Genomic DNA, 25458 nt, shown 5'->3' with positions numbered 1-25458 from the left:
CTCAAACGAATACCTCAGTTCACAATAATCCCATTACTCTAATTTCCCCCCAAGCGGATAAGAGAATTAAAGCAGAAGCTATAGTCTTACCGCAAGTAACAAATATGCTTCCAAGCTATCATATAAATAACAAGCATTGACAAAAGGTTTCACACCTAAAGCTAGCAGATCCCAACTGCAACACCCCCGCTCAAATAGACATTCTATTAGGCAGCGATCTCATACCTTAGATAATACTCGAGGGTGTTGAGCAAATTTCAAACAAACTATTGGCACAAAATACTATTTTAGGGTGGATTCTAAGTGGACTAGTTTCGGAACCAGTTACCACCATGACCACTCAGGTTGAGGAAATCTCAAACGAATACCTCAGTTCACAATAATCCCATTACTCTAATTTCCCCCCAAGCGGATAAGAGAATAAAAGCAGAAGCTATAGTCTTACCGCAACTAACAAATATGCTTCCAAGCTATCATATAAATAGCAAGCATTGGCAAAAGGTTTCACCTATTGGCACAAAATACTATTTTACGGTGGATCCTAAGTGGACTAGTTTCGGAACTAGTTACCACCATGACCACTCAGGTTGAGGAAATCTCAAACGAATACCTCAGTTCACAATAATCCCATTACTCTAATTTCCCCCAAGCGGATAAGAGAATTAAAGCAGAAGCTATAGTCTTACCGCAACTAACAAATATGCTTCCAAGCTATCATATAAATAGCAAGCATTGGCAAAAGGTTTCACACCTAAAGCTAGCAGATGCCAACTGCAACAGCCCCGCTCAAATAGACATTCTATTAGGCAGCGATCTCATACCTCAGATAATACTCGAGGGTGTTGAGAAAATTTCAAACAAACTATTGGCACAAAATACTATTTTTGGGTTGGTCCTAAGTGGACTAGTTTCGGAACCAGTTACCACCATGACCACTCAGGTTGAGGAAATCTCAAACGAATACCTCAGTTCACAATAATCCCATTACTCTAATTTCCCCCCAGCGGATAAGAGAATTAAAGCAGGAGCTATAGTCTTACCGCAACTAACAAATATGCTTCCAAGCTATCATATAAATAGCAAGCATTGGCAAAAGGTTTCACACCTAAAGCTAGCAGATGCCAACTGCAACAGCCCCGCTCAAATAGACATTCTATTAGGCAGCGATCTCATACCTCAGATAATACTCGAGGGTGTTGAGAAAATTTCAAACAAACTATTGGCACAAAATACTATTTTTGGGTTGGTCCTAAGTGGACTAGTTTCGGAACCAGTTACCACCATGACCACTCAGGTTGAGGAAATCTCAAACGAATACCTCAGTTCACAATAATCCCATTACTCTAATTTCCCCCCAAGCGGATAAGAGAATTTAAGCAGAAGCTATAGTCTTACCGCAACTAACAAATATGCTTCCAAGCTATCATATAAATAGCAAGCATTGGCAAAAGGTTTCACACCTAAAGCTAGCAGATGCCAACTGCAACAGCCCCGCTCAAATAGACATTCTATTAGGCAGCGATCTCATACCTCAGATAATACTCGAGGGTGTTGAGAAAATTTCAAACAAACTATTGGCACAAAATACTATTTTTGGGTTGGTCCTAAGTGGACTAGTTTCGGAACCAGTTACCACCATGACCACTCAGGTTGAGGAAATCTCAAACGAATACCTCAGTTCACAATAATCCCATTACTCTAATTTCCCCCCAAGCGGATAAGAGAATTAAAGCAGAAGCTATAGTCTTACCGCAACTAACAAATATGCTTCCAAGCTATCATATAAATAGCAAGCATTGGCAAAAGGTTTCACACCTAAAGCTAGCAGATGCCAACTGCAACAGCCCCGCTCAAATAGACATTCTATTAGGCAGCGATCTCATACCTCAGATAATACTCGAGGGTGTTGAGAAAATTTCAAACAAACTATTGGCACAAAATACTATTTTTGGGTTGGTCCTAAGTGGACTAGTTTCGGAACCAGTTACCACCATGACCACTCAGGTTGAGGAAATCTCAAACGAATACCTCAGTTCACAATAATCCCATTACTCTAATTTCCCCCCAGCGGATAAGAGAATTAAAGCAGGAGCTATAGTCTTACCGCAACTAACAAATATGCTTCCAAGCTATCATATAAATAGCAAGCATTGGCAAAAGGTTTCACACCTAAAGCTAGCAGATGCCAACTGCAACAGCCCCGCTCAAATAGACATTCTATTAGGCAGCGATCTCATACCTCAGATAATACTCGAGGGTGTTGAGAAAATTTCAAACAAACTATTGGCACAAAATACTATTTTTGGGTTGGTCCTAAGTGGACTAGTTTCGGAACCAGTTACCACCATGACCACTCAGGTTGAGGAAATCTCAAACAAATACCTCAGTTCACAATAATCCCATTACTCTAATTTCCCCCCAAGCGGATAAGAGAATTAAAGCAGAAGCTATAGTCTTACCGCAACTAACAAATATGCTTCCAAGCTATCATATAAATAGCAAGCATTGGCAAAAGGTTTCACCTATTGGCACAAAATACTATTTTACGGTGGATCCTAAGTGGACTAGTTTCGGAACTAGTTACCACCATGACCACTCAGGTTGAGGAAATCTCAAACGAATACCTCAGTTCACAATAATCCCATTACTCTAATTTCCCCCCAAGCGGATAAGAGAATTAAAGCAGAAGCTATAGTCTTACCGCAACTAACAAATATGCTTCCAAGCTATCATATAAATAGCAAGCATTGGCAAAAGGTTTCACACCTAAAGCTAGCAGATGCCAACTGCAACAGCCCCGCTCAAATAGACATTCTATTAGGCAGCGATCTCATACCTCAGATAATACTCGAGGGTGTTGAGAAAATTTCAAACAAACTATTGGCACAAAATACTATTTTTGGGTTGGTCCTAAGTGGACTAGTTTCGGAACCAGTTACCACCATGACCACTCAGGTTGAGGAAATCTCAAACGAATACCTCAGTTCACAATAATCCCATTACTCTAATTTCCCCCCAGCGGATAAGAGAATTAAAGCAGGAGCTATAGTCTTACCGCAACTAACAAATATGCTTCCAAGCTATCATATAAATAGCAAGCATTGGCAAAAGGTTTCACACCTAAAGCTAGCAGATGCCAACTGCAACAGCCCCGCTCAAATAGACATTCTATTAGGCAGCGATCTCATACCTCAGATAATACCCGAGGGTGTTGAGAAAATTTCAAACAAACCACTGGCACAAAATACTATTTTTGGGTGGATCCTAAGTGGACTAGTTTCGGAACCAGTTACCACCATGACCACTCAGGTTGAGGAAATCTCAAACGAATACCTCAGTTCACAATAATCCCATTACTCTAATTTCCCCCCAGCGGATAAGAGAATTAAAGCAGGAGCTATAGTCTTACCGCAACTAACAAATATGCTTCCAAGCTATCATACAAATAGCAAGCATTGGCTAAAGGTTTCACACCTAAAGCTAGCAGATGACAACTGCAACACCCCCGCTCAAATAGACATTCTATTAGGCAGCGATCTCATACCTCAGATAATACTCGAGGGTGTTGAGAAAATTTCAAACAAACTATTGGCACAAAATACTATTTTTGGGTGGATCCTAAGTGGACTAGTTTTGGAACCAGTTACCACTATGACCACTCAGGTTGAGGAAATCTCAAACGAATACCTTAGTTCACAATAATCCCATTACTCTAATTTCCCCCCAAGCGGAGAAGAGAATTAAAGCAGAAGCTATAGTCTTACCGCAACTAACAAATATGCTTCCAAGCTATCATATAAATAGCAAGCATTGGCAAAAGGTTTCACACCTAAAGCTAGCAGATCCCAACTGCAACACCCCCGCTCAAATAGACATTCTATTAGACAGTGATCTCATACCTCAGATAATACTCGAGGGTGTTGAGAAAATTTCAAACAAACTATTCGCACAAAATACTATTTTTGGGTTGGTCCTAAGTGGACTAGTTTCGGAACCAGTTACCACCATGGATACTCAGGTTGAGGAAATCTCAAACGAATACCTCAGTTCACAATAATCCCATTACTCTAATTTCCCCCCAGCGGATAAGAGAATTAAAGCAGGAGCTATAGTCTTACCGCAACTAACAAATATGCTTCCAAGCTATCATATAAATCGCAAGCATTGGCAAAAGGTTTCACACCGAAAGCTAGCAGATGACAACTGCAACACCCCCGCTCAAATAGACATTCTATTAGGCAGCGATCTCATACCTCAGATAATACTCGAGGGTGTTGAGAAAATTTCAAACAAACCACTGGCCCAAAATACTATTTTTGGGTGGATCCTAAGTGGACTAGTTTCGGAACCAGCTACCACCATGACCACTCAGGTTGAGGAAATCTCAAACGAATACCTCAGTTCGCAATAATCCCATTACTCTAATTTCCCCCCAAGCGGATAAGAGAATTAAAGCAGAAGCTATAGTCTTACCGCAACTAACAAATATGCCAAGATATCATATAAATAGCAAGCATTGGCTAAAGGTTTCACACCTAAAGCTAGCAGATCCCAACTGCAACACCCCCGCTCAAATAGACATTCTATTAGGCAGCGATCTCATACCTCAGATAATACTCGAGGGTGTTGAGAAAATTTCAAACAAACTATTGGCACAAAATACTATTTTTGGGTGGATCCTAAGTGGACTAGTTTCGGAACCAGTTACCACCATGACCACTCAGGTTGAGGAAATCTCAAACGAATACCTCAGTTCACAATAATCCCATTACTCTAATTTCCCCCCAAGCGGATAAGAGAATTAAAGCAGAAGCTATAGTCTTACCGCAAGTAACAAATATGCTTCCAAGCTATCATATAAATAACAAGCATTGACAAAAGGTTTCACACCTAAAGCTAGCAGATCCCAACTGCAACACCCCCGCTCAAATAGACATTCTATTAGGCAGCGATCTCATACCTCAGATAATACTCGAGGGTGTTGAGCAAATTTCAAACAAACTATTGGCACAAAATACTATTTTAGGGTGGATTCTAAGTGGACTAGTTTCGGAACCAGTTACCACCATGACCACTCAGGTTGAGGAAATCTCAAACGAATACCTCAGTTCACAATAATACCATTACTGTAATTTCCCCCCAAGCGGATAAGAGAATAAAAGCAGAAGCTATAGTCTTACCGCAACTAACAAATATGCTTCCAAGCTATCATATAAATAGCAAGCATTGGCAAAAGGTTTCACCTATTGGCACAAAATACTATTTTACGGTGGATCCTAAGTGGACTAGTTTCGGAACTAGTTACCACCATGACCACTCAGGTTGAGGAAATCTCAAACGAATACCTCAGTTCACAATAATCCCATTACTCTAATTTCCCCCCAAGCGGATAAGAGAATTAAAGCAGAAGCTATAGTCTTACCGCAACTAACAAATATGCTTCCAAGCTATCATATAAATAGCAAGCATTGGCAAAAGGTTTCACACCTAAAGCTAGCAGATGCCAACTGCAACAGCCCCGCTCAAATAGACATTCTATTAGGCAGCGATCTCATACCTCAGATAATACTCGAGGGTGTTGAGAAAATTTCAAACAAACTATTGGCACAAAATACTCTTTTTGGGTTGGTCCTAAGTGGACTAGTTTCGGAACCAGTTACCACCATGACCACTCAGGTTGAGGAAATCTCAAACGAATACCTCAGTTCACAATAATCCCATTACTCTAATTTCCCCCCAGCGGATAAGAGAATTAAAGCAGGAGCTATAGTCTTACCGCAACTAACAAATATGCTTCCAAGCTATCATATAAATAGCAAGCATTGGCAAAAGGTTTCACACCTAAAGCTAGCAGATGCCAACTGCAACAGCCCCGCTCAAATAGACATTCTATTAGGCAGCGATCTCATACCTCACATAATACTCGAGGGTGTTGAGAAAATTTCAAACAAACTATTGGCACAAAATACTATTTTTGGGTTGGTCCTAAGTGGACTAGTTTCGGAACCAGTTACCACCATGACCACTCAGGTTGAGGAAATCTCAAACGAATACCTCAGTTCACAATAATCCCATTACTCTAATTTCCCCCCAAGCGGATAAGAGAATTAAAGCAGAAGCTATAGTCTTACCGCAACTAACAAATATGCTTCCAAGCTATCATATAAATAGCAAGCATTGGCAAAAGGTTTCACACCTAAAGCTAGCAGATGCCAACTGCAACAGCCCCGCTCAAATAGACATTCTATTAGGCAGCGATCTCATACCTCAGATAATACTCGAGGGTGTTGAGAAAATTTCAAACAAACTATTGGCACAAAATACTATTTTTGGGTTGGTCCTAAGTGGACTAGTTTCGGAACCAGTTACCACCATGACCACTCAGGTTGAGGAAATCTCAAACGAATACCTCAGTTCACAATAATCCCATTACTCTAATTTCCCCCCAAGCGGATAAGAGAATTAAAGCAGAAGCTATAGTCTTACCGCAACTAACAAATATGCTTCCAAGCTATCATATAAATAGCAAGCATTGGCTAAAGGTTTCACACCTAAAGCTAGCAGATCCCAACTGCATCACCCCCGCTCAAATAGACATTTTATTAGGCAGCGATCTCATACCTCAGATAATACTCGAGGGTGTTGAGAAAATTTCAAACAAACTATTGGCACAAAATACTATTTTTGGGTTGGTCCTAAGTGGACTAGTTTCGGAACCAGTTACCACCATGACCACTCAGGTTGAGGAAATCTCAAACGAATACCTCAGTTCACAATAATCCCATTACTCTAATTTCCCCCCAAGCGGATAAGAGAATTAAAGCAGAAGCTATAGTCTTACCGCAACTAACAAATATGCTTCCAAGCTATCATATAAATAGCAAGCATTGGCAAAAGGTTTCACACCTAAAGCTAGCAGATGCCAACTGCAACAGCCCCGCTCAAATAGACATTCTATTAGGCAGCGATCTCATACCTCAGATAATACTCGAGGGTGTTGAGAAAATTTCAAACAAACTATTGGCACAAAATACTATTTTAGGGTGGATCCTAAGTGGACTAGTTTCGGAACCAGTTACCACCATGACCACTCAGGTTGAGGAATCTCAAACGAATACCTCAGTTCACAATAATCCCATTACTCTAATTTCCCCCCAAGCGGATAAGAGAATTAAAGCAGAAGCTATAGTCTTACCGCAACTAACAAATATGCTTCCAAGATATCATATAAATAGCAAGCATTGGCAAAAGGTTTCACACCTAAAGCTAGCAGATGCCAACTGCAACACCCGCGCTCAAATAGACATTCTATTAGGCAGCGATCTCATACCTCAGATAATACTCGAGGGTGTTGAGAAAATTTCAAACAAACTATTGGCACAAAATACTATTTTTGGGTTGGTCCTAAGTGGACTAGTTTCGGAACCAGTTACCACCATGACCACTCAGGTTGAGGAAATCTCAAACGAATACCTCAGTCACAATAATCTCCTTACTCTAATTTCCCCCCAAGCGGATAAGAGAATTAAAGCAGAAGCTATAGTCTTACCGCAACTAACAAATATGCTTCCAAGCTATCATATAAATCGCAAGCATTGGCTTAAGGTTTCACACCTAAAGCTAGCAGATCCCAACTGCAACACCCCCGCTCAAATAGACATTCTATTAGGCAGCGATCTCATACCTCAGATAATACTCGAGGGTGTTGAGAAAATTTCAAACAAACTATTGGCACAAAATACTATTTTTGGGTTGGTCCTAAGTGGACTAGTTTCGGAACCAGTTACCACCATGACCACTCAGGTTGAGGAAATCTCAAACGAATACCTCAGTCACAATAATCTCCTTACTCTAATTTCCCCCCAAGCGGATAAGAGAATTAAAGCAGAAGCTATAGTCTTACCGCAACTAACAAATATGCTTCCAAGCTATCATATAAATAGCAAGCATCGGCAAAATGTTTCACACCTAAAGCTAGCAGATGCCAACTGCAACACCCGCGCTCAAATAGACATTCTATTAGGCAGCGATCTCATACCTCAGATAATACTCGAGGGTGTTGAGAAAATTTCAAACAAACTATTGGCACAAAATACTATTTTTGGGTGGATCCTAAGTGGACTAGTTTCGGAACCAGTTACCACCATGACCACTCAGGTTGAGGAAATCTCAAACGAATACCTCAGTTTACAATAATCCCATTACTCTAATTTCCCCCCAGCGGATAAGAGAATTAAAGCAGGAGCTATAGTCTTACCGCAACTAACAAATATGCTTCCAAGCTATCATATAAATAGCAAGCATTGGCACAAGGTTTCACACCTAAAGCTAGCAGATGCCAACTGCAACAGCCCCGCTCAAATAGACATTCTATTAGGCAGCGATCTCATACCTCAGATAATACTCGAGGGTGTTGAGAAAATTTCAAACAAACTATTGGCACAAAATACTATTTTTGGGTTGGTCCTAAGTGGACTAGTTTCGGAACCAGTTACCACCATGACCACTCAGGTTGAGGAAATCTCAAACGAATACCTCAGTTCACAATAATCCCATTACTCTAATTTCCCCCCAAGCGGATAAGAGAATTAAAGCAGAAGCTATAGTCCTACCGCAACTAACAAATATGCTTCCTAGCTATCATATAAATAGCAAGCATTGGCAAAAGGTTTCACACCTAAAGCTAGCAGATGCCAACTGCAACAGCCCCGCTCAAATAGACATTCTATTAGGCAGCGATCTCATACCTCAGATAATACTCGAGGGTGTTGAGAAAATTTCAAACAAATTATTGGCACAAAATACTATTTTAGGGTGGAACCTAAGTGGACTAGTTTCGGAACCAGTTACCACCATGACCACTCAGGTTGAGGAATCTCAAACGAATACCTCAGTTCACAATAATCCCATTACTCTAATTTCCCCCCAAGCGGATAAGAGAATTAAAGCAGAAGCTATAGTCTTACCGCAACTAACAAATATGCTTCCAAGATATCATATAAATAGCAAGCATTGGCAAAAGGTTTTACACCTAAAGCTAGCAGATGCCAACTGCAACACCCGCGCTCAAATAGACATTCTATTAGGCAGCGATCTCATACCTCAGATAATACTCGAGGGTGTTGAGCAAATTTCAAACAAACTATTGGCACAAAATACTATTTTAGGGTGGATTCTAAGTGGACTAGTTTCGGAACCAGTTACCACCATGACCACTCAGGTTGAGGAAATCTCAAACGAATACCTCAGTTCACAATAATCCCATTACTCTAATTTCCCCCCAAGCGGATAAGAGAATTAAAGCAGAAGCTATAGTCTTACCGCAAGTAACAAATATGCTTCCAAGCTATCATATAAATAACAAGCATTGACAAAAGGTTTCACACCTAAAGCTAGCAGATCCCAACTGCAACACCCCCGCTCAAATAGACATTCTATTAGGCAGCGATCTCATACCTCAGATAATACTCGAGGGTGTTGAGCAAATTTCAAACAAACTATTGGCACCAAATACTATTTTAGGGTGGATTCTAAGTGGACTAGTTTCGGAACCAGTTACTACCATGACCATTCAGGTTGAGGAAATCTCAAACGAATACCTCAGTTCACAATAATCCCATTACTCTAATTTCCCCCCAAGCGGATAAGAGAATAAAAGCAGAAGCTATAGTCTTACCGCAACTAACAAATATGCTTCCAAGCTATCATATAAATATCAAGCATTGGCAAAAGGTTTCACACCTAAAGCTAGCAGATCCCAACTGCAACAGCCCCGCTCAAATAGACATTCTATTAGGCAGCGATCTCATACCTCAGATAATACTCGAGGGTGTTGAGAAAATTTCAAACAAACTATTGGCACAAAATACTATTTTAGGGTGGATCCTAAGTGGACTAGTTTCGGAACCAGTTACCACCATGACCACTCAGGTTGAGGAATCTCAAACGAATACCTCAGTTCACAATAATCCCATTACTCTAATTTCCCCCCAAGCGGATAAGAGAATTAAAGCAGAAGCTATAGTCTTACCGCAAGTAACAAATATGCTTCCAAGCTATCATATAAATAACAAGCATTGACAAAAGGTTTCACACCTAAAGCTAGCAGATCCCAACTGCAACACCCCCGCTCAAATAGACATTCTATTAGGCAGCGATCTCATACCTCAGATAATACTCGAGGGTGTTGAGCAAATTTCAAACAAACTATTGGCACAAAATACTATTTTAGGGTGGATTCTAAGTGGACTAGTTTCGGAACCAGTTACCACCATGACCACTCAGGTTGAGGAAATCTCAAACGAATACCTCAGTTCACAATAATCCCATTACTCTAATTTCCCCCCAAGCGGATAAGAGAATAAAAGCAGAAGCTATAGTCTTACCGCAACTAACAAATATGCTTCCAAGCTATCATATAAATAGCAAGCATTGGCAAAATGTTTCACCTATTGGCACAAAATACTATTTTACGGTGGATCCTAAGTGGACTAGTTTCGGAACTAGTTACCTCCATGACCACTCAGGTTGAGGAAATCTCAAACGAATACCTCAGTTCACAATAATCCCATTACTCTAATTTCCCCCCAAGCGGATAAGAGAATTAAAGCAGAAGCTATAGTCTTACCGCAACTAACAAATATGCTTCCAAGCTATCATATAAATAGCAAGCATTGGCTAAAGGTTTCACACCTAAAGCTAGCAGATCCCAACTGCATCACCCCCGCTCAAATAGACATTTTATTAGGCAGCGATCTCATACCTCAGATAATACTCGAGGGTGTTGAGAAAATTTCAAACAAACTATTGGCTCAAAATACTATTTTTGGGTTGGTCCTAAGTGGACTAGTTTCGGAACCAGTTACCACCATGACCACTCAGGTTGAGGAAATCTCAAACGAATACCTCAGTTCACAATAATCCCATTACTCTAATTTCCCCCCAAAGCGGATAAGAGAATTAAAGCACGAGCTATAGTCTTACCGCAACTAACAAATATGCTTCCAAGCTATCATATGAATAGCAAGCATTGGGAAAAGGTTTCACACCTAAAGCTAGCAGATCCCGACTGCAACACCCCCGCTCAAATAGACATTCTATTAGGCAGCGATCTCATACCTCAGATAATACTCGAGGGTGTTGAGAAAATTTCAAACAAACTATTGGCACAAAATACTATTTTTGGGTGGATCCTAAGTGGACTAGTTTTGGAACCAGTTACCACTATGACCACTCAGGTTGAGGAAATCTCAAACGAATACCTTAGTTCACAATAATCCCATTACTCTAATTTCCCTCCAAGCGGAGAAGAGAATTAAAGCAGAAGCTATAGTCTTACCGCAACTAACAAATATGCTTCCAAGCTATCATATAAATAGCAAGCATTGGCAAAAGGTTTCACCTATTGGCACAAAATACTATTTTAGGGTGGATCCTAAGTGGACTAGTTTCGGAACCAGTTACCACCATGACCATTACTCTAATTTCCCCCCAAGCGGATAAGAGAATTAAAGCATGAGCTATAGTCTTACCGCAACTAACAAATATGCTTCCAAGCTATCATATGAATAGCAAGTATTGGGAAAAGGTTTCACACCTAAAGCTAGCAGATCCCAACTGCAACACCCCCGCTCAAATAGACATTCTATTAGGCAGTGATCTCATACCTCAGATAATACTCGAGGGTGTTGAGAAAATTTCAAACAAACTATTCGCACAAAATACTATTTTTGGGCTGGTCCTAAGTGGACTAGTTTCGGAACCAGTTACCACCATGACCACTCAGGTTGAGGAAATCTCAAACGAATACCTCAGTTCACAATAATCCCATTACTCTAATTTCCCCCCAAGCGGATAAGAGAATTAAAGCAGAAGCTATAGTCTTACCGCAACTAACAAATATGCTTCCAAGCTATCATATAAATAGCAAGCATAGGCAAAAGGTTTCACACCTAAAGCTAGCAGATCCCAACTGCAACACCCCCGCTCAAATAGACATTCTATTAGGCAGTGATCTCATACCTCAGATAATACTAGAGGGTGTTGAGAAAATTTCAAACAAACTATTCGCACAAAATACTATTTTTGGGTTGGTCCTAAGTGGACTAGTTTCGGAACCAGTTACCACCATGACCACTCAGGTTGAGGAAATCTCAAACGAATACCTCAGTTCACAATAATCCCATTACTCTAATTTCCCCCCAGCGGATAAGAGAATTAAAGCAGAAGCTATAGTCTTACCGCAACTAACAAATATGCTTCCAAGCTATCATATAAATAGCAAGCATTGGCAAAAGGTTTCACACCTAAAGCAAGCAGATGACAACTGCAACACCCCCGCTTAAATAGACATTCTATTAGGCAGCGATCTCATACCTCAGATAATACTCGAGGGTGTTGAGAAAATTTCAAACAAACCACTGGCACAAAATACTATTTTTGGGTGGATCCTAAGTGGACTAGTTTCGGAACCAGTTACCACCATGACCACTCAGGTTGAGGAAATCTCAAACGAATACCTCAGTTCACAATAATCCCATTACTCTAATTTCCCCCCAAGCGGATAAGAGAATTAAAGCAGAAGCTATAGTCTTACCGCAACTAACAAATATGCCAAGATATCATATAAATAGCAAGCATTGGCAAAAGGTTTCACACCTAAAGCTAGCAGATCCCAACTGCAACACCCCCGCTCAAATAGACATTCTATTAGGCAGCGATATCATACCTCAGATAATACTCGAGGGTGTTGAGAAAATTTCAAACAAACTATTGGCACAAAATACTATTTTTGAGTGGATCCTAAGTGGACTAGTTTCGGAACCAGTTACCACCATGACCACTCAGGTTGAGGAAATCTCAAACGAATACCTCAGTTCACAATAATCCCATTACTCTAATTTCCCCCCAAGCGGATAAGAGAATTAAAGCAGAAGCTATAGTCTTACCGCAAGTAACAAATATGCTTCCAAGCTATCATATAAATAACAAGCATTGACAAAAGGTTTCACACCTAAAGCTAGCAGATCCCAACTGCAACACCCCCGCTCAAATAGAAATTCTATTAGGCAGCGATCTCATACCTCAGATAATACTCGAGGGTGTTGAGCAAATTTCAAACAAACTATGGGCACAAAATACTATTTTAGGGTGGATTCTAAGTGGACTAGTTTCGGAACCAGTTACCACCATGACCACTCAGGTTGAGGAAATCTCAAACGAATACCTCAGTTCACAATAATCCCATTACTCTAATTTCCCCCCAAGCGGATAAGAGAATAAAAGCAGAAGCTATAGTCTTACCGCAACTAACAAATATGCTTCCAAGCTATCATATAAATAGCAAGCATTGGCAAAATGTTTCACCTATTGGCACAAAATACTATTTTACGGTGGATCCTAAGTGGACTAGTTTCGGAACTAGTTACCACCATGACCACTCAGGTTGAGGAAATCTCAAAGGAATACCTCAGTTCACAATAATCCCATTACTCTAATTTCCCCCCAAGCGGATAAGAGAATTAAAGCAGAAGCTATAGTCTTACCGCAACTAACAAATATGCTTCCAAGCTATCATATAAATAGCAAGCATTGGCTAAAGGTTTCACACCTAAAGCTAGCAGATCCCAACTGCATCACCCCCGCTCAAATAGACATTTTATTAGGCAGCGATCTCATACCTCAGATAATACTCGAGGGTGTTGAGAAAATTTCAAACAAACTATTGGCACAAAATACTATTTTTGGGTTGGTCCTAAGTGGACTAGTTTCGGAACCAGTTACCACCATGACCACTCAGGTTGAGGAAATCTCAAACGAATACCTCAGTTCACAATAATCCCATTACTCTAATTTCCCCCCAAGCGGATAAGAGAATTAAAGCAGAAGCTATAGTCTTACCGCAACTAACAAATATGCTTCCAAGCTATCATATAAATAGCAAGCATTGGCAAAAGGTTTCACACCTAAAGCTAGCAGATGCCAACTGCAACAGCCCCGCTCAAATAGACATTCTATTAGGCAGCGATCTCATACCTCAGATAATACTCGAGGGTGTTGAGAAAATTTCAAACAAACTATTGGCACAAAATACTATTTTAGGGTGGATCCTAAGTGGACTAGTTTCGGAACCAGTTACCACCATGACCACTCAGGTTGAGGAATCTCAAACGAATACCTCAGTTCACAATAATCCCATTACTCTAATTTCCCCCCAAGCGGATAAGAGAATTAAAGCAGAAGTTATAGTCTTACCGCAACTAACAAATATGCTTCCAAGATATCATATAAATAGCAAGCATTGGCAAAAGGTTTCACACCTAAAGCTAGCAGATGCCAACTGCAACACCCGCGCTCAAATAGACATTCTATTAGGCAGCGATCTCATACCTCAGATAATACTCGAGGGTGTTGAGAAAATTTCAAACAAACTATTGGCACAAAATACTATTTTTGGGTTGGTCCTAAGTGGACTAGTTTCGGAACCAGTTACCACCATGACCACTCAGGTTGAGGAAATCTCAAACGAATACCTCAGTCACAATAATCTCCTTACTCTAATTTCCCCCCAAGCGGATAAGAGAATTAAAGCAGAAGCTATAGTCTTACCGCAACTAACAAATATGCTTCCAAGCTATCATATAAATAGCAAGCATTGGCAAAAGGTTTCACACCTAAAGCAAGCAGATGACAACTGCAACACCCCCGCTTAAATAGACATTCTATTAGGCAGCGATCTCATACCTCAGATAATACTCGAGGGTGTTGAGAAAATTTCAAACAAACCACTGGCACAAAATACTATTTTTGGGTGGATCCTAAGTGGACTAGTTTCGGAACCAGTTACCACCATGACCACTCAGGTTGAGGAAATCTCAAACGAATACCTCAGTTCACAATAATCCCATTACTCTAATTTCCCCCCAAGCGGATAAGAGAATTAAAGCAGAAGCTATAGTCTTACCGCAACTAACAAATATGCCAAGATATCATATAAATAGCAAGCATTGGCAAAAGGTTTCACACCTAAAGCTAGCAGATCCCAACTGCAACACCCCCGCTCAAATAGACATTCTATTAGGCAGCGATCTCATACCTCAGATAATACTCGAGGGTGTTGAGAAAATTTCAAACAAACTATTGGCACAAAATACTATTTTTGGGTGGATCCTAAGTGGACTAGTTTCGGAACCAGTTACCACCATGACCACTCAGGTTGAGGAAATCTCAAACGAATACCTCAGTTCACAATAATCCCATTACTCTAATTTCCCCCCAAGCGGATAAGAGAATTAAAGCAGAATCTATAGTCTTACCGCAACTAACAAATATGCTTCCAAGCTATCATATAAATAGCAAGCATAGGCAAAAGGTTTCACACCTAAAGCTAGCAGATCCCAACTGCAACACCCCCGCTCAAATAGACATTCTATTAGGCAGTGATCTCATACCTCAGATAATACTAGAGGGTGTTGAGAAAATTTCAAACAAACTATTGGCACAAAATACTATTTTTGGGTGGATCCTAAGTGGACTAGTTTCGGAACCAGTTACCACCATGACCACTCAGGTTGGGGAAATCTCAAACGAATACCTCAGTTCACAATAATCCCATTACTCTAATTTTTCCCCAGCGGATAAGAGAATTAAAGCAGAAGCTATAGTCTTACCGCAACTAACAAATATGCTTCCAAGCTATCATATAAATAGCAAGCATTGGCAAAAGGTTTCACACCTAAAGCAAGCAGATGACAACTGCAACACCCCCGCTTAAATAGACATTCTATTAGGCAGCGATCTCATACCTCAGATAATACTCGAGGGTGTTGAGAAAATTTCAAACAAACCACTGGCACAAAATACTATTTTTGGGTGGATCCTAAGTGGACTAGTTTCGGAACCAGTTACCACCATGACCACTCAGGTTGAGGAAATCTCAAACGAATACCTCAGTTCACAATAATCCCATTACTCTAATTTCCCCCCAAGCGGATAAGAGAATTAAAGCAGAAGCTATAGTCTTACCGCAACTAACAAATATGCCAAGATATCATATAAATAGCAAGCATTGGCAAAAGGTTTCACACCTAAAGCTAGCAGATCCCAACTGCAACACCCCCGCTCAAATAGACATTCTATTAGGCAGCGATCTCATACCTCAGATAATACTCGAGGGTGTTGAGCAAATTTCAAACAAACTATGGGCACAAAATACTATTTTAGGGTGGATTCTAAGTGGACTAGTTTCGGAACCAGTTACCACCATGACCACTCAGGTTGAGGAAATCTCAAACGAATACCTCAGTTCACAATAATCCCATTACTCTAATTTCCCCCCAAGCGGATAAGAGAATTAAAGCAGAAGCTATAGTCTTACCGCAACTAACAAATATGCCAAGATATCATATAAATAGCAAGCATTGGCAAAAGGTTTCACACCTAAAGCTAGCAGATCCCAACTGCAACCCCCCCCCGCTCAAATAGAAATTCTATTAGGCAGCGATCTCATACCTCAGATAATACTCGAGGGTGTTGAGCAAATTTCAAACAAACTATGGGCACAAAATACTATTTTAGGGTGGATTCTAAGTGGACTAGTTTCGGAACCAGTTACCACCATGACCACTCAGGTTGAGGAAATCTCAAACGAATACCTCAGTTCACAATAATCCCATTACTCTAATTTCCCCCCAAGCGGATAAGAGAATTAAAGCAGAAGCTATAGTCTTACCGCAACTAACAAATATGCCAAGATATCATATAAATAGCAAGCATTGGCAAAAGGTTTCACACCTAAAGCTAGCAGATCCCAACTGCAACACCCCCGCTCAAATAGACATTCTATTAGGCAGCGATCTCATACCTCAGATAATACTCGAGGGTGTTGAGAAAATTTCAAACAAACTATTGGCACAAAATACTATTTTTGGGTGGATCCTAAGTGGACTAGTTTCGGAACCAGTTACCACCATGACCACTCAGGTTGAGGAAATCTCAAACGAATACCTCAGTTCACAATAATCCCATTACTCTAATTTCCCCCCAAGCGGATAAGAGAATTAAAGCAGAAGCTATAGTCTTACCGCAAGTAACAAATATGCTTCCAAGCTATCATATAAATAACAAGCATTGACAAAAGGTTTCACACCTAAAGCTAGCAGATCCCAACTGCAACCCCCCCCCGCTCAAATAGAAATTCTATTAGGCAGCGATCTCATACCTCAGATAATACTCGAGGGTGTTGAGCAAATTTCAAACAAACTATGGGCACAAAATACTATTTTAGGGTGGATTCTAAGTGGACTAGTTTCGGAACCAGTTACCACCATGACCACTCAGGTTGAGGAAATCTCAAACGAATACCTCAGTTCACAATAATCCCATTACTCTAATTTCCCCCCAAGCGGATAAGAGAATAAAAGCAGAAGCTATAGTCTTACCGCAACTAACAAATATGCTTCCAAGCTATCATATAAATAGCAAGCATTGGCAAAATGTTTCACCTATTGGCACAAAATACTATTTTACGGTGGATCCTAAGTGGACTAGTTTCGGAACTAGTTACCACCATGACCACTCAGGTTGAGGAAATCTCAAACGAATACCTCAGTTCACAATAATCCCATTACTCTAATTTCCCCCCAAGCGGATAAGAGAATTAAAGCAGAAGCTATAGTCTTACCGCAACTAACAAATATGCTTCCAAGCTATCATATAAATAGCAAGCATTGGCTAAAGGTTTCACACCTAAAGCTAGTAGATCCCAACTGCATCACCCCCGCTCAAATAGACATTTTATTAGGCAGCGATCTCATACCTCAGATAATACTCGAGGGTGTTGAGAAAATTTCAAACAAACTATTGGCACAAAATACTATTTTTGGGTTGGTCCTAAGTGGACTAGTTTCGGAACCAGTTACCACCATGACCACTCAGGTTGAGGAAATCTCAAACGAATACCTCAGTTCACAATAATCCCATTACTCTAATTTCCCCCCAAGCGGATAAGAGAATTAAAGCAGAAGCTATAGTCTTACCGCAACTAACAAATATGCTTCCAAGCTATCATATAAATAGCAAGCATTGGCAAAAGGTTTCACACCTAAAGCTAGCAGATGCCAACTGCAACAGCCCCGCTCAAATAGACATTCTATTAGGCAGCGATCTCATACCTCAGATAATACTTGAGGGTGTTGAGAAAATTTCAAACAAACTATTGGCACAAAATACTATTTTAGGGTGGATCCTAAGTGGACTAGTTTCGGAACCAGTTACCACCATGACCACTCAGGTTGAGGAATCTCAAACGAATACCTCAGTTCACAATAATCCCATTACTCTAATTTCCCCCCAAGCGGATAAGAGAATTAAAGCAGAAGTTATAGTCTTACCGCAACTAACAAATATGCTTCCAAGATATCATATAAATAGCAAGCATTGGCAAAAGGTTTCACACCTAAAGCTAGCAGATGCCAACTGCAACACCCGCGCTCAAATAGACATTCTATTAGGCAGCGATCTCATACCTCAGATAATACTCGAGGGTGTTGAGAAAATTTCAAACAAACTATTGGCACAAAATACTATTTTTGGGTTGGTCCTAAGTGGACTAGTTTCGGAACCAGTTACCACCATGACCACTCAGGTTGAGGAAATCTCAAACGAATACCTCAGTCACAATAATCTCCTTACTCTAATTTCCCCCCAAGCGGATAAGAGAATTAAAGCAGAAGCTATAGTCTTACCGCAACTAACAAATATGCTTCCAAGCTATCATATAAATAGCAAGCATTGGCAAAAGGTTTCACACCTAAAGCAAGCAGATGACAACTGCAACACCCCCGCTTAAATAGACATTCTATTAGGCAGCGATCTCATACCTCAGATAATACTCGAGGGTGTTGAGAAAATTTCAAACAAACCACTGGCACAAAATACTATTTTTGGGTGGATCCTAAGTGGACTAGTTTCGGAACCAGTTACCACCATGACCACTCAGGTTGAGGAAATCTCAAACGAATACCTCAGTTCACAATAATCCCATTACTCTAATTTCCCCCCAAGCGGATAAGAGAATAAAAGCAGAAGCTATAGTCTTACCGCAACTAACAAATATGCTTCCAAGCTATCATATAAATAGCAAGCATTGGCAAAATGTTTCACCTATTGGCACAAAATACTATTTTACGGTGGATCCTAAGTGGACTAGTTTCGGAACTAGTTACCACCATGACCACTCAGGTTGAGGAAATCTCAAACGAATACCTCAGTTCACAATAATCCCATTACTCTAATTTCCCCCCAAGCGGATAAGAGAATTAAAGCAGAAGCTATAGTCTTACCGCAACTAACAAATATGCTTCCAAGCTATCGTATAAATAGCAAGCATTGGCTAAAGGTTTCACACCTAAAGCTAGCAGATCCCAACTGCATCACCCCCGCTCAAATAGACATTCTATTAGGCAGCGATCTCATACCTCAGATAATACTCGAGGGTGTTGAGAAAATTTCAAACAAACCACTGGCACAAAATACTATTTTTGGGTGGATCCTAAGTGGACTAGTTTCGGAACCAGTTACCACCATGACCACTCAGGTTGAGGAAATCTCAAACGAATACCTCAGTTCACAATAATCCCATTACTCTAATTTCCCCCCAAGCGGATAAGAGAATTAAAGCAGAAGCTATAGTCTTACCGCAACTAACAAATATGCTTCCAAGCTATCATATAAATAGCAAGCATTGGCAAAAGGTTTCACACCTAAAGCTAGCAGATGCCAACTGCAACAGCCCCGCTCAAATAGACATTCTATTAGGCAGCGATCTCATACCTCAGATAATACTCGAGGGTGTTGAGAAAATTTCAAACAAACTATTGGCACAAAATACTATTTTAGGGTGGATCCTAAGTGGACTAGTTTCGGAACCAGTTACCACCATGACCACTCAGGTTGAGGAATCTCAAACGAATACCTCAGTTCACAATAATCCCATTACTCTAATTTCCCCCCAAGCGGATAAGAGAATTAAAGCAGAAGTTATAGTCTTACCGCAACTAACAAATATGCTTCCAAGATATCATATAAATAGCAAGCATTGGCAAAAGGTTTCACACCTAAAGCTAGCAGATGCCAACTGCAACACCCGCGCTCAAATAGACATTCTATTAGGCAGCGATCTCATACCTCAGATAATACTCGAGGGTGTTGAGAAAATTTCAAACAAACTATTGGCACAAAATACTATTTTTGGGTTGGTCCTAAGTGGACTAGTTTCGGAACCAGTTACCACCATGACCACTCAGGTTGAGGAAATCTCAAACGAATACCTCAGTCACAATAATCTCCTTACTCTAATTTCCCCCCAAGCGGATAAGAGAATTAAAGCAGAAGCTATAGTCTTACCGCAACTAACAAATATGCTTCCAAGCTATCATATAAATAGCAAGCATTGGCAAAAGGTTTCACACCTAAAGCAAGCAGATGACAACTGCAACACCCCCGCTTAAATAGACATTCTATTAGGCAGCGATCTCATACCTCAGATAATACTCGAGGGTGTTGAGAAAATTTCAAACAAACCACTGGCACAAAATACTATTTTTGGGTGGATCCTAAGTGGACTAGTTTCGGAACCAGTTACCACCATGACCACTCAGGTTGAGGAAATCTCAAACGAATACCTCAGTTCACAATAATCCCATTACTCTAATTTCCCCCCAAGCGGATAAGAGAATAAAAGCAGAAGCTATAGTCTTACCGCAACTAACAAATATGCTTCCAAGCTATCATATAAATAGCAAGCATTGGCAAAATGTTTCACCTATTGGCACAAAATACTATTTTACGGTGGATCCTAAGTGGACTAGTTTCGGAACTAGTTACCACCATGACCACTCAGGTTGAGGAAATCTCAAACGAATACCTCAGTTCACAATAATCCCATTACTCTAATTTCCCCCCAAGCGGATAAGAGAATTAAAGCAGAAGCTATAGTCTTACCGCAACTAACAAATATGCTTCCAAGCTATCGTATAAATAGCAAGCATTGGCTAAAGGTTTCACACCTAAAGCTAGCAGATCCCAACTGCATCACCCCCGCTCAAATAGACATTCTATTAGGCAGCGATCTCATACCTCAGATAATACTCGAGGGTGTTGAGAAAATTTCAAACAAACCACTGGCACAAAATACTATTTTTGGGTGGATCCTAAGTGGACTAGTTTCGGAACCAGTTACCACCATGACCACTCAGGTTGAGGAAATCTCAAACGAATACCTCAGTTCACAATAATCCCATTACTCTAATTTCCCCCCAAGCGGATAAGAGAATTAAAGCAGAAGCTATAGTCTTACCGCAACTAACAAATATGCTTCCAAGCTATCATATAAATAGCAAGCATTGGCAAAAGGTTTCACACCTAAAGCAAGCAGATGACAACTGCAACACCCCCGCTTAAATAGACATTCTATTAGGCAGCGATCTCATACCTCAGATAATACTCGAGGGTGTTGAGAAAATTTCAAACAAACCACTGGCACAAAATACTATTTTTGGGTGGATCCTAAGTGGACTAGTTTCGGAACCAGTTACCACCATGACCACTCAGGTTGAGGAAATCTCAAACGAATACCTCAGTTCACAATAATCCCATTACTCTAATTTCCCCCCAAGCGGATAAGAGAATTAAAGCAGAAGCTATAGTCTTACCGCAAGTAACAAATATGCTTCCAAGCTATCATATAAATAACAAGCATTGACAAAAGGTTTCACACCTAAAGCTAGCAGATCCCAACTGCAACCCCCCCCCGCTCAAATAGAAATTCTATTAGGCAGCGATCTCATACCTCAGATAATACTCGAGGGTGTTGAGCAAATTTCAAACAAACTATGGGCACAAAATACTATTTTAGGGTGGATTCTAAGTGGACTAGTTTCGGAACCAGTTACCACCATGACCACTCAGGTTGAGGAAATCTCAAACGAATACCTCAGTTTACAATAATCCCATTACTCTAATTTCCCCCCAAGCGGATAAGAGAATAAAAGCAGAAGCTATAGTCTTACCGCAACTAAAAAATATGCTTCCAAGCTATCATATAAATAGCAAGCATTGGCAAAATGTTTCACCTATTGGCACAAAATACTATTTTACGGTGGATCCTAAGTGGACTAGTTTCGGAACTAGTTACCACCATGACCACTCAGGTTGAGGAAATCTCAAACGAATACCTCAGTTCACAATAATCCCATTACTCTAATTTCCCCCCAAGCGGATAAGAGAATTAAAGCAGAAGCTATAGTCTTACCGAAACTAACAAATATGCTTCCAAGCTATCATATAAATAGCAAGCATTGGCTAAAGGTTTCACACCTAAAGCTAGTAGATCCCAACTGCATCACCCCCGCTCAAATAGACATTTTATTAGGCAGCGATCTCATACCTCAGATAATACTCGAGGGTGTTGAGAAAATTTCAAACAAACTATTGGCACAAAATACTATTTTTGGGTTGGTCCTAAGTGGACTAGTTTCGGAACCAGTTACCACCATGACCACTCAGGTTGAGGAAATCTCAAACGAATACCTCAGTTCACAATAATCCCATTACTCTAATTTCCCCCCAAGCGGATAAGAGAATTAAAGCAGAAGCTATAGTCTTACCGCAACTAACAAATATGCTTCCAAGCTATCATATAAATAGCAAGCATTGGCAAAAGGTTTCACACCTAAAGCTAGCAGATGCCAACTGCAACAGCCCCGCTCAAATAGACATTCTATTAGGCAGCGATCTCATACCTCAGATAATACTCGAGGGTGTTGAGAAAATTTCAAACAAACTATTGGCACAAAATACTATTTTAGGGTGGATCCTAAGTGGACTAGTTTCGGAACCAGTTACCACCATGACCACTCAGGTTGAGGAATCTCAAACGAATACCTCAGTTCACAATAATCCCATTACTCTAATTTCCCCCCAAGCGGATAAGAGAATTAAAGCAGAAGTTATAGTCTTACCGCAACTAACAAATATGCTTCCAAGATATCATATAAATAGCAAGCATTGGCAAAAGGTTTCACACCTAAAGCTAGCAGATGCCAACTGCAACACCCGCGCTCAAATAGACATTCTATTAGGCAGCGATCTCATACCTCAGATAATACTCGAGGGTGTTGAGAAAATTTCAAACAAACTATTGGCACAAAATACTATTTTTGGGTTGGTCCTAAGTGGACTAGTTTCGGAACCAGTTACCACCATGACCACTCAGGTTGAGGAAATCTCAAACGAATACCTCAGTCACAATAATCTCCTTACTCTAATTTCCCCCCAAGCGGATAAGAGAATTAAAGCAGAAGCTATAGTCTTACCGCAACTAACAAATATGCTTCCAAGCTATCATATAAATAGCAAGCATTGGCAACAGGTTTCACACCTAAAGCAAGCAGATGACAACTGCAACACCCCCGCTTAAATAGACATTCTATTAGGCAGCGATCTCATACCTCAGATAATACTCGAGGGTGTTGAGAAAATTTCAAACAAACCACTGGCACAAAATACTATTTTTGGGTGGATCCTAAGTGGACTAGTTTCGGAACCAGTTACCACCATGACCACTCAGGTTGAGGAAATCTCAAACGAATACCTCAGTTCACAATAATCCCATTACTCTAATTTCCCCCCAAGCGGATAAGAGAATTAAAGCAGAAGCTATAGTCTTACCGCAACTAACAAATATGCCAAGATATCATATAAATAGCAAGCATTGGCAAAAGGTTTCACACCTAAAGCTAGCAGATCCCAACTGCAACACCCCCGCTCAAATAGACATTCTATTAGGCAGCGATCTCATACCTCAGATAATACTCGAGGGTGTTGAGAAAATTTCAAACAAACTATTGGCACAAAATACTATTTTTGGGTGGATCCTAAGTGGACTAGTTTCGGAACCAGTTACCACCATGACCACTCAGGTTGAGGAAATCTCAAACGAATACCTCAGTTCACAATAATCCCATTACTCTAATTTCCCCCCAAGCGGATAAGAGAATTAAAGCAGAAGCTATAGTCTTACCGCAAGTAACAAATATGCTTCCAAGCTATCATATAAATAACAAGCATTGACAAAAGGTTTCACACCTAAAGCTAGCAGATCCCAACGCAACACCCCCGCTCAAATAGACATTCTATTAGGCAGCGATCTCATACCTCAGATAATACTCGAGGGTGTTGAGCAAATTTCAGACAAACTATGGGCACAAAATACTATTTTAGGGTGGATTCTAAGTGGACTAGTTTCGGAACCAGTTACCACCATGACCACTCAGGTTGAGGAAATCTCAAACGAATACCTCAGTTCACAATAATCCCATTACTCTAATTTCCCCCCAAGCGGATAAGAGAATAAAAGCAGAAGCTATAGTCTTACCGCAACTAACAAATATGCTTCCAAGCTATCATATAAATAGCAAGCATTGGCAAAATGTTTCACCTATTGGCACAAAATACTATTTTACGGTGGATCCTAAGTGGACTAGTTTCGGAACTAGTTACCACCATGACCACTCAGGTTGAGGAAATCTCAAACGAATACCTCAGTTCACAATAATCCCATTACTCTAATTTCCCCCCAAGCGGAAAAGAGAATTAAAGCAGAAGCTATAGTCTTACCGCAACTAACAAATATGCTTCCAAGCTATCGTATAAATAGCAAGCATTGGCTAAAGGTTTCACACCTAAAGCTAGCAGATCCCAACTGCATCACCCCCGCTCAAATAGACATTTTATTAGGCAGCGATCTCATACCTCAGATAATACTCGAGGGTGTTGAGAAAATTTCAAACAAACTATTGGCACAAAATACTATTTTTGGGTTGGTCCTAAGTGGACTAGTTTCGGAACCAGTTACCACCATGACCACTCAGGTTGAGGAAATCTCAAACGAATACCTCAGTTCACAATAATCCCATTACTCTAATTTCCCCCCAAGCGGATAAGAGAATTAAAGCAGAAGCTATAGTCTTACCGCAACTAACAAATATGCTTCCAAGCTATCATATAAATAGCAAGCATTGGCAAAAGGTTTCACACCTAAAGCTAGCAGATGCCAACTGCAACAGCCCCGCTCAAATAGACATTCTATTAGGCAGCGATCTCATACCTCAGATAATACTCGAGGGTGTTGAGAAAATTTCAAACAAACTATTGGCACAAAATACTATTTTAGGGTGGATCCTAAGTGGACTAGTTTCGGAACCAGTTACCACCATGACCACTCAGGTTGAGGAATCTCAAACGAATACCTCAGTTCACAATAATCCCATTACTCTAATTTCCCCCCAAGCGGATAAGAGAATTAAAGCAGAAGCTATAGTCTTACCGCAACTAACAAATATGCTTCCAAGATATCATATAAATAGCAAGCATTGGCAAAAGGTTTCACACCTAAAGCTA

Source organism: Bactrocera oleae, chromosome X, assembly GCF_042242935.1.
Source record: "Bactrocera oleae isolate idBacOlea1 chromosome X, idBacOlea1, whole genome shotgun sequence".
Lineage (NCBI taxonomy): Eukaryota > Metazoa > Arthropoda > Insecta > Diptera > Tephritidae > Bactrocera > Bactrocera oleae.
Note: the sequence above shows the minus strand (reverse complement) of the source record.